Source organism: Cyprinodon tularosa, unplaced genomic scaffold (assembly GCF_016077235.1).
Source record: "Cyprinodon tularosa strain WSP-4 unplaced genomic scaffold, ASM1607723v1 ctg88, whole genome shotgun sequence".
Classification (NCBI taxonomy): Eukaryota; Metazoa; Chordata; class Actinopteri; order Cyprinodontiformes; family Cyprinodontidae; genus Cyprinodon; species Cyprinodon tularosa.
This window is the reverse complement of record NW_024039651.1, coordinates 1,672,838-1,681,410: the sequence shown is the minus strand read 5'-3', so window position 1 is coordinate 1,681,410 and position 8,573 is coordinate 1,672,838. Positions and strand designations below refer to the sequence as shown.

The following is an 8,573-nucleotide window of genomic DNA, read 5'->3' as shown; positions in this document are numbered from 1 at the left end:
GGATAATGACTTTTTTCTAATTCACTGCTGATTATGCCATGTATCTGAGTAAAAACAAACAGAGAGATGTTAGATGTGGCATTTCTGTTTGGTTTGGGATGTGAATCTACAGATCTTCACTTGTTTTGTTCGTACAAGCTGGAAAAGTCAATCAGTGTTGCCTGGGAGAACTGTAACCAGGTAAGGCACCTGTCAATATTCAAACCGGTGAATAGTCCTGTTTTCCTGTCATTTTAACGCCTGTGTTTAAACCCCTCTCTGTTTGAACAGCTTTGCGAAAACTAATTCAGTAAGGAGCTTAAAAAAGAAGGAACCAGGTATGGAAAGAGGTCTGTGAGGGAGAGGGAAGAGATTACCTCTGTTTCTTCCATGCTACTATTTGCTGAGTCTAATCCACAGCTGCAGACTCTGAGCTCCCACATCGGCGTCACTCAACACCGCTTTCTCTGAAATGTTTAGACTCGGCTCTGCTGGCAGCCAAGCAGAGGGAGGCTGTCATGCTTTTATGATGCATAAGTGGCATCATTGTTTTTGTTTGCATCCATGGCTGTGATAAGGATTTATTTAATCTGAGGTCAGGGGCGGTGACTTGCTCAAATTTGGGATTTGATAAGATATAGTGATGCCAAATGTGTATATTTTGTAAAGACCTTGGATAGATAAATGAATGGTCTGAAGCAAGCAATGAAAAAAATACCTCTTCACACATACACACCATATCCTTTGTAAGTGCTCTGACTCCAGAGAAATCAATACCACTAGATTTCACAGTAGAGCACCAGTCTGCTATAAAATCCACAAATCCCTGCTCTGCAGTACAGAGGATACATTTTGCTGGTGTTAGAAAAATTTGTGCAAACATCTGTTTAGTATAGAAAGACATATTCTGAACACAGCCTCCTGAATCATTTTACATGATTTAATCCCAGGCTTTTAATGTGGTCAGGAGTAATCAGATTCACATTTGCAGTCAGGGTCTTAAGGAGTGATTGGGAAGATGCTCATCTTTACATCTGTGCTCTTTTTATTATGCCTGGTTAATTACAAAAAATAAATAATTATGATTGTATGTAATTTTGTCATAAACTTTGCACTTGTTTGTACTTTGCAAACTTGATTTTCTTTCCCAGTTTGTCATTAAACCTAAAATAGAGGACAAAAGAAACGCTGTTGATAATTTCCTTACCATGGAAAAAAAAGAACTAAAATAATTAGTTGCCAAAAAAAAATCTAGTAGAAGTTAAGATATAGCTTTTTTTGTAATATAAGGTTAATGTACCAAATTCTGCTGCAACAAATCTGATTTTTAAAAATTGGTTTAAAATAAAATTTAGCCAAAGAAAACTGGGGTCCTATTTCAGTACAACTAAAGCTATCACCTCTTTTTTTTTTTTTTTTTTTACATTTTTAAGTCAGAAATAAAACAGAACAGTAAAGAAGGAGACAATGAAATGTTTCATTTCAGAACTTCAATATAAGGTAAGAAGCGAGGCTGAAAAGTTTGTCTAGTATGTATTACCTGTTTAGCTTTTCATTAAATTAAGTGTGTTAAAAGGCTATAGCCCCATTAACGCTATCCTCTGAAAACTGATCCATGCAGAGTCAGGACCGAGCTAGGATCAGTTAACTGTGCTGAGCTTGGTTACAACTGTTTAAACATCACGTTAGCGCAGTTCCTCGCCTTCTAGTGACGATATGCAGTACTACTTCTCTCTAGAGGTAAACAAGCAAATCAACATGGCAGCGCCAGTAACATTCAGCAAGTTTGATTCGAAATTTTGATACTTGGTTGTTTGTGGAGAGTCAGGTGAAGAAGGCAGCCTTTGGTAAATTTACTTGACAGTTGGCTTTTGGGAAGCAATAGTCTAATCAGGGCTTACAGACACAGGAAACAATGACAGACGTTGAGGCTCATCACACTGCTGAGAAGAATCATCAGTAGAAATCGTATGACATGGTATGGAAGCTAGTATTTTTATGAATGTCTGAAATTTCACAATAACGGAGACTGACTGTAAGGAGATGACGAGGTCTGCTCATGCGCTCTTTGTTATCTGAGAACCGAGCCAGAACGAAAAACGCGCCGAGCCCTACTGATGAACTAGTACCAGTTTAGCGACGTTCAGTTTTGTCTGGTACGGTCCGGTTCAGTTTTCTGTGTCATTTACACTCAACAGTTATCTCGGTTGCCGTGCTCGGGCCGATCTCTGCACAATTTCAAAAGGGTAGTGGAAATGGGGCTTATGATTAGCACACCTTCTGTAAGTAAAACCATTAATGTCATGATCTAAACTGTACAGTGCCTGGAGATGACAGGTGTTGTGAATTGGCGCTATATATATAAACTGAACTGATCTTGGCACTTGGCCTGCTCAGTGGCACAGTGGTTAGCATTGCTTCCTTGCAACAAGAAGGTTCCAGTGTGCATGGATTTAGCATGTTCTTCCTGTGCGTGCATGGGTTCTCTCCAGGTGCTCTGGCTTCATCACAATAAAAAAAAAAAAAGAGAGACATAACTGTTAGGTTAATTGGCTTATCTAAATTCTCCGGTGTGAGAGTGATTGTCCTGTTTGTCTCTTTGTTGCCCTGCGACAGACTGACGACCTGTCCAGGGTGTTGAACCGTGCCCACGCCCAATTACAGCTGGAGATAGGCACCAGCACCCCTCGTGACCCCAGCAGGGATAAGCATGATGGAAAATGGATGGATCATGGCGCCTATGACGGGCTTGATTGTTCATTCCACTCACCTGCCTAGGTTAGCCCAGTTTTTCATCACTGTTAATTTGTGTCACCTGCTCCAGTTTCTATTTAACCTGCCTGCTTCCAGTCATCAGTCCAGATTATTTAAGCCTTTAGTGAGAGTCCTCTAACGTACCCGATTGTGTTCTGATTGCCTGATCCTGACCTATTCACTGCATGAAAAGTGAGATTTTCGTCCCCGTAAACCCCCGTAAACTCCCGCAGATCTGCCTGATTTTCGTCAGTTTCCGACAATTTGCAACCCGTGCTTGTCCGCGTTTGTCGTGCCACAAATTGTCGGAAACGGACAGTGACGTAGGTGGAGAGCGATCAGCTGTACTAATGGCCCTAATTAGCATATGAATGCAGCAAACCCGCGCGGCTGGCCAGGTCTGGCTTGAATAACCTTCTCAGTATTGGCTGAAACCACTATTCTCAAACAAATGAAATCGCTCGTGATTGGCAGCAAAACCACACGTGGCCACGCCAGGCTTTAATTTTCTTACTGAGTATTGGACGGAACCACTTCTTTTTAAACAAGTGAAGTCGCTCGTGATTGGTTGGCATATATATATATTTACATATATATATTTATTCATATATATATATTTATTCATTCATATATATATATTTATTCATTCATATATTTATTCATTCATATGCTGTGTATTTATGTTATCCTACACTACTACACAATTATTATGCTACCATCAAGGACATGAATGAATTTATACAGGAAATGAACATTTGCCAGGAAGCTGTTTATGCAAAGAAAGAGCTTTATTAAAACACACACAACTATATACAACGGGTATCCAAACACATGCGTATCTAAAAATTACAAGTCAGTGAACGGTCCGTTTGCTTCCTCGGGGTTGGAGGTAACTGGCAGCATTCCCTCCGAGGCAGGTCCGATGTGCAGACGCATACTGTGCGTGGCCTTGTACTTCGACATCGCTTCTAACCGGGACTGCAGCTTAACACAGAGTTCAGTGAGATCCGGCCTACGAAATGGCGGCGACCGTACAATCAATCCAGAGACACCGCCGACGACGCCATCTTCTTCGTCGGACATGAGGTCGACGGTGGCGGACTTACAGAGTTCCACTTCCTCATCTGCCAGCACACTCTGCCTCGCCTTCAGCAGCTGAAAAAAAAAAAAAACACGAATCAGCGCACTGCATATGGACACAACACATCTATCAATGCACCTGAAAAATAGTCACCAAATAAAGTCTTACCCTCTTTCGTCTGGCCCGACTCCGAGCAGATAGCCTGGCGGCCTCCGCACGCAGCGTGCTGGCTAGCAACGTGTATCTGAAGCTCCTGCATACCGTCTCATAATACGTCTTACAGGCAGCTGGAAAACAATTAAATGAGAGTGGTATGAATAAAAAAAATCAAACGCAAGTCACAGTAACAAGGAAGGAGAAAACATTAAAACAAGTCACTTACACACAATGTCGTCTTTATCAACATCGTGCAAATCCAAACAAATAGGAGGTCACCGCCTCATTGTGAGGCGACTGTAGTCTGTGAAAAAAAAAAAAAAAGTACAGCTATGGTCGGTATCCATCCGTATCCATGTCCTTTTACCGCAGAATGAAAGCATATTCTTTAAACCTTACCCCTGCCGGTTCATAGCGCCTGCAATTAGTCTCCGAGTTGTTAAGACGGCATAATGCTTCCTGTGAATCACAAAAAATACACTTTAGTAAAGCTTTAGGCTAGGCTGCTTTTAGCTTACCTAGCTAGGCTAGGTTGTCTTTAGCTTGCCTAGCTAAGCTAGGCTGCTTTTAGCATAGCTACCAGTAATCGAACATATTTACCGCTAGCGTGGCGTTGTGCACCCGTCTTCTCTTCCTCGAGTTCGTATATATCCCGCAAAGTTGCTCGACTGCAGATAGGGTGGCCAGATGTCCGGCTTTAGGGCGGACAGTCCGGATTTTCATTGCACTGTCCGGCGTCCGGCGCTGCACCCAGCCGGACGTGTATTTGTCCTCCTTTACCCCCAGATTCCACATACTCCGTCAGCGCTCCGCCCCGCTCACGTACGGAGTACTTGTCTGTCTTCTTCTTCTTCTTGTCGAGTTTTATGGCGGTTGGCAACAAACTGTTAGTAGCATTACCGCCACTTACTGGTATGGAGTGTGGTTCGTGATGGTTTAAATATTGATCCTGATACATTCTACCCTAACTTCTTCTAAACATACATTCAAACATTCACACTTAAAAATATAAACATATTTGTGCACAGCTTTGTATATCATTCCTTCACTCACAAACACACTTACTATAATTAAATTCTATGGAATAATTTCGTTTTCTTTAGAAATCGAAAAATTATTTGTATGTGTTTACTCCCTAAATTTTTCCTCAGTATATCTAATAAATTAACCTTCTCCTTAATGTCTTCAAACTCTCTTCTCATATATCTTCTCTCTTTTTCATATTTATGACATTCTAATATAACATGTTCTATGGTTTCATATTTATCACAGAAATCACATTTGCCCGTTTTATGTTTTTGTATTTTAAAAAGTGTATGATTAAGTCCTGTATGACCAAATCTTAACCTTGTTATCACTCTTTCATCCTTTCTATTTCTTCTTCCATTTCTTCTTTCTCCTACCATCTTCTGAATTTTATAAAACCATCTTCCTGTTTTATCTTCATCCCACCTTTTTTGCCAAATTTCCATAAGTTTCTCTTTAATAATACTCTTTCCTTCTGATTTACTTATTTTAACTATAAAACTAATAGAATGTTTAATTGCCCTTTTTGCCATTTTATCTGCCCTCTCGTTTCCTTCCACCCCAATATGTGCTGGAACCCACACAAATGTAACTATCAGCCCCATGTTTCGTATTCTGAACAGTGTATGATTTATTTCTAATAAAATGTCCATCCTACTATCTGTATTACTTGTCTGTCATGTAAATCAATGAGAGCTGTTCCACATCCTCCGCTCGTCACCGCCCACGTACGTCTTCTCCGTCCTTCACCGTCAAAATACGGAGCTGAGCTATTTTTTGCTCCCCTCCGGTCCGTCCAGATCAAGACCCGCTATTGCAATCGCACCAAACAGAAAAAAGAATGTAGAGAAGACCCGGTTTGTCAAATTAAATTATAGTAAAAACAGATCGGTATCTAGAAATTAGAGCATAGTTTGTATATATTCCCAAAAACTAAAACAATAAATTTAGATTTTATTTCCTGGCAAAACATTCAATTCGGTTTATCCATTAAAGAAAAAAAAATTTGGAATTTTTAATCAATATTCTAATAATTGTAACAAAGTATTATATCCATAAATGTCGCTATGCAAAATGCTCCCTCTCAATCTCTGCTCTCAAAAATGAACTTTCCCTTTTCAAAAGATGTCTGAGAAAGATGCAGAATTTAAATGCAATTAAATTGTTTGAGTTCATTGAAGAATTTCAGTTGGTAGTCCTCACTGATTAATTTACTTTAACTACTATTATTATTTTATTTATTTTTATTTATTTTATTTTATTTTATACTTTGTTCCAGCCTGTGCATTTAATTTTATTTTTCAAAAGCAGGAGTTGTGATATTTCTTCTTGTATTGAAATATTTGTTATTAACTTGTTATTTGAGATTGTTATTGTTTTCTTATATATTCAATAACAAAAAAAAAAAAAGTGGAAATCTAAAAAAAAAAATTAACCATTACAGCCAACTGATTCTGATTAAAACTAATTTTTGAAGTAAATTATTTTGTGTATTTTTTTTACATAACATTTGCATACACAGTAATCTAGCGTACTTTAATTAAATAAATCAATTCAAGCTAAAATGTAAGAGTCTATAATTAGGCTATACTGAGCCTGATCTATTTCTACCATCTATTTGGGGGATATTTATTGCCACACTTTGGGCCACTTAAAACCAATTTAGCATGCTGACCTATGTCCTTATGACCACAGTGTACCAATCTTCTGATGGCTACTTCCAACAGGATAATGCGCCATGTTATAAAGTGAATCATCTCAGAATCATTTCTTGAAACTTTTCCACTTAAGTAATTGTGAATTGAGCATATTGACAGACAACATTTTATTTTTTATCTTAAATGCAAATTTAAAAAAAAATAATTACTGCTCTAAATGTATTGCTCTGTCAGCTAAAGATCTGTTTTGGTCTCTATACTTTAATTAAATAAATCAATTCAAGCTAAAATGTAAGAGGCTATACCTGATCTCTTTGTATCAGAGATTTTCTTACCCAGGGTTGCAGGGGGGAGTAAACCCCCCCCTGCAACCCTGGTTTGCATTTGTATAGCTCACAGCATGTTCATTTACATGTTAAAGCCTCCCCTAGAATTCCATGGGGGGGAGGCATGGGGGGAACACTGCCTAAGAAATTCCACGTCAATTTCTGACAATTTACGGGAGTTTTCGTCGAAGCCTGCAAATTGCCGTATACTGCCGCTAACCTGAAGTTCCACGACAATCTACAGTGCCGTATATTGACGAAAATCCCACTTTTCATGCAGTGATTCTTCCTTTGGATCCCTGAGCCTGCCTGTTCCTGATCTGATCTGTTTTCTTGACCTGTCTTCGGACTCTTGCTGGATTCTGCCTGTTGACCAACCCTGGAACTGCTTCCTGATACCGACCTGGGTTTCCCTTTGGTACCTCTTCGGATCTTTGATCTTCTGGCCCGGACTCCTGTGAAGCTCTTTGACATCGGCTCTGGTTTCATCCTCTGGATTGTCCTACCTTCCTTTGTCTGCTTGAAACTGATCTCCTGTCAGGTTAGTGACTTACACAATCATGATTAACCTCCGTCCGATTAACATGGTCATGTGTTTTCCTCCTGCAGAGGTTCCTGCCTTAGACACCCTAGCTGCCTCCATCAATATAAATAAATAAGTATTTTTTGAGTAATCTTATTGTCTGTCTTGCCCTGAGTACTGGGTCCTCTGTTCCGAGCTTTGACAATTAAAGCTCTGGGAACTGGGTGCGTGCAGGTGGCGCAGTGGTTAGTGCGCACAACCTATGTATGCAGGCGTTAGTCTTCGATGCGGCCAACCTGTGGTCCTTTGCCACATGTCTCATACCCTCTCTCATACCCTCATTTCCTGTCAAACTAGTGTCCAAAAAACAAGCCACTAGTGCCGTAAAAAAAGCACTGTGAATAGCACACCATTCATGTTCTTCTTGTTACTAAAAGAAAGAAAAAGAAATACTCTTCTTTCTCCTAAACACCATCACCACTGTGTTACACGGCAGATGTGGTGTAATGATGTAAGGACGCTTTTTTTCTATGGAGCATTTTAAAAATGCTTCTGATTCATAAACTTTTTTAGTAAAGTTACCTCTTGTAATTATTATTAACTATAATACATAAGATGTGTTGCGAGGGTCAGTGGTCCAAGACCTAAAACCTTGACAGCCGCATTGAGGTCTAAGGCCTCCAAGCATGAGTCCACTTAACGTGTGCATTACCTTGTCTGTACATTAAATGAGTGCACTTATTTTATGCTGTTTGTTGAAGCGATGTTTATAATGTTTGGATTTAACAGTCTCTCTTTTACTTTTAGTAGTATTCTTTAAAGCGGCTATCACCTGCATTTCAATGAATTACACGGGTTGATGTAATGAAAGGTTTTCTTTAAGTCCCCTTTATATTTTCCAAAGACTCATTCATTAAATACCTTTGTTTTTATGCATTGAAATAGGGAGGAATCCCAGTGAGGAAGGCATGCATTCAATAATGTAACAGAAGATACGGGGCATTCTGTAGCAGAATCAATCACATGCAGTGTCCTTTACAATAATTTTACACCTGACAAATAACTGCATC

General features: G+C 39.4%; 1 long non-coding RNA gene across 1 annotated transcript; it reads left to right on the top strand.

Moving 5' to 3' along the window:
- Positions 1-2,601: 2,601 nt before the first annotated feature.
- LOC119775577 lies at positions 2,602-7,967 on the top strand. Its single transcript, XR_005279670.1, has 3 exons — positions 2,602-2,757; positions 7,444-7,521; positions 7,590-7,967. It is a non-coding gene; the product is annotated as an uncharacterized LOC119775577 (long non-coding RNA).
- The last annotated feature ends 606 nt before the right edge of the window (positions 7,968-8,573 follow it).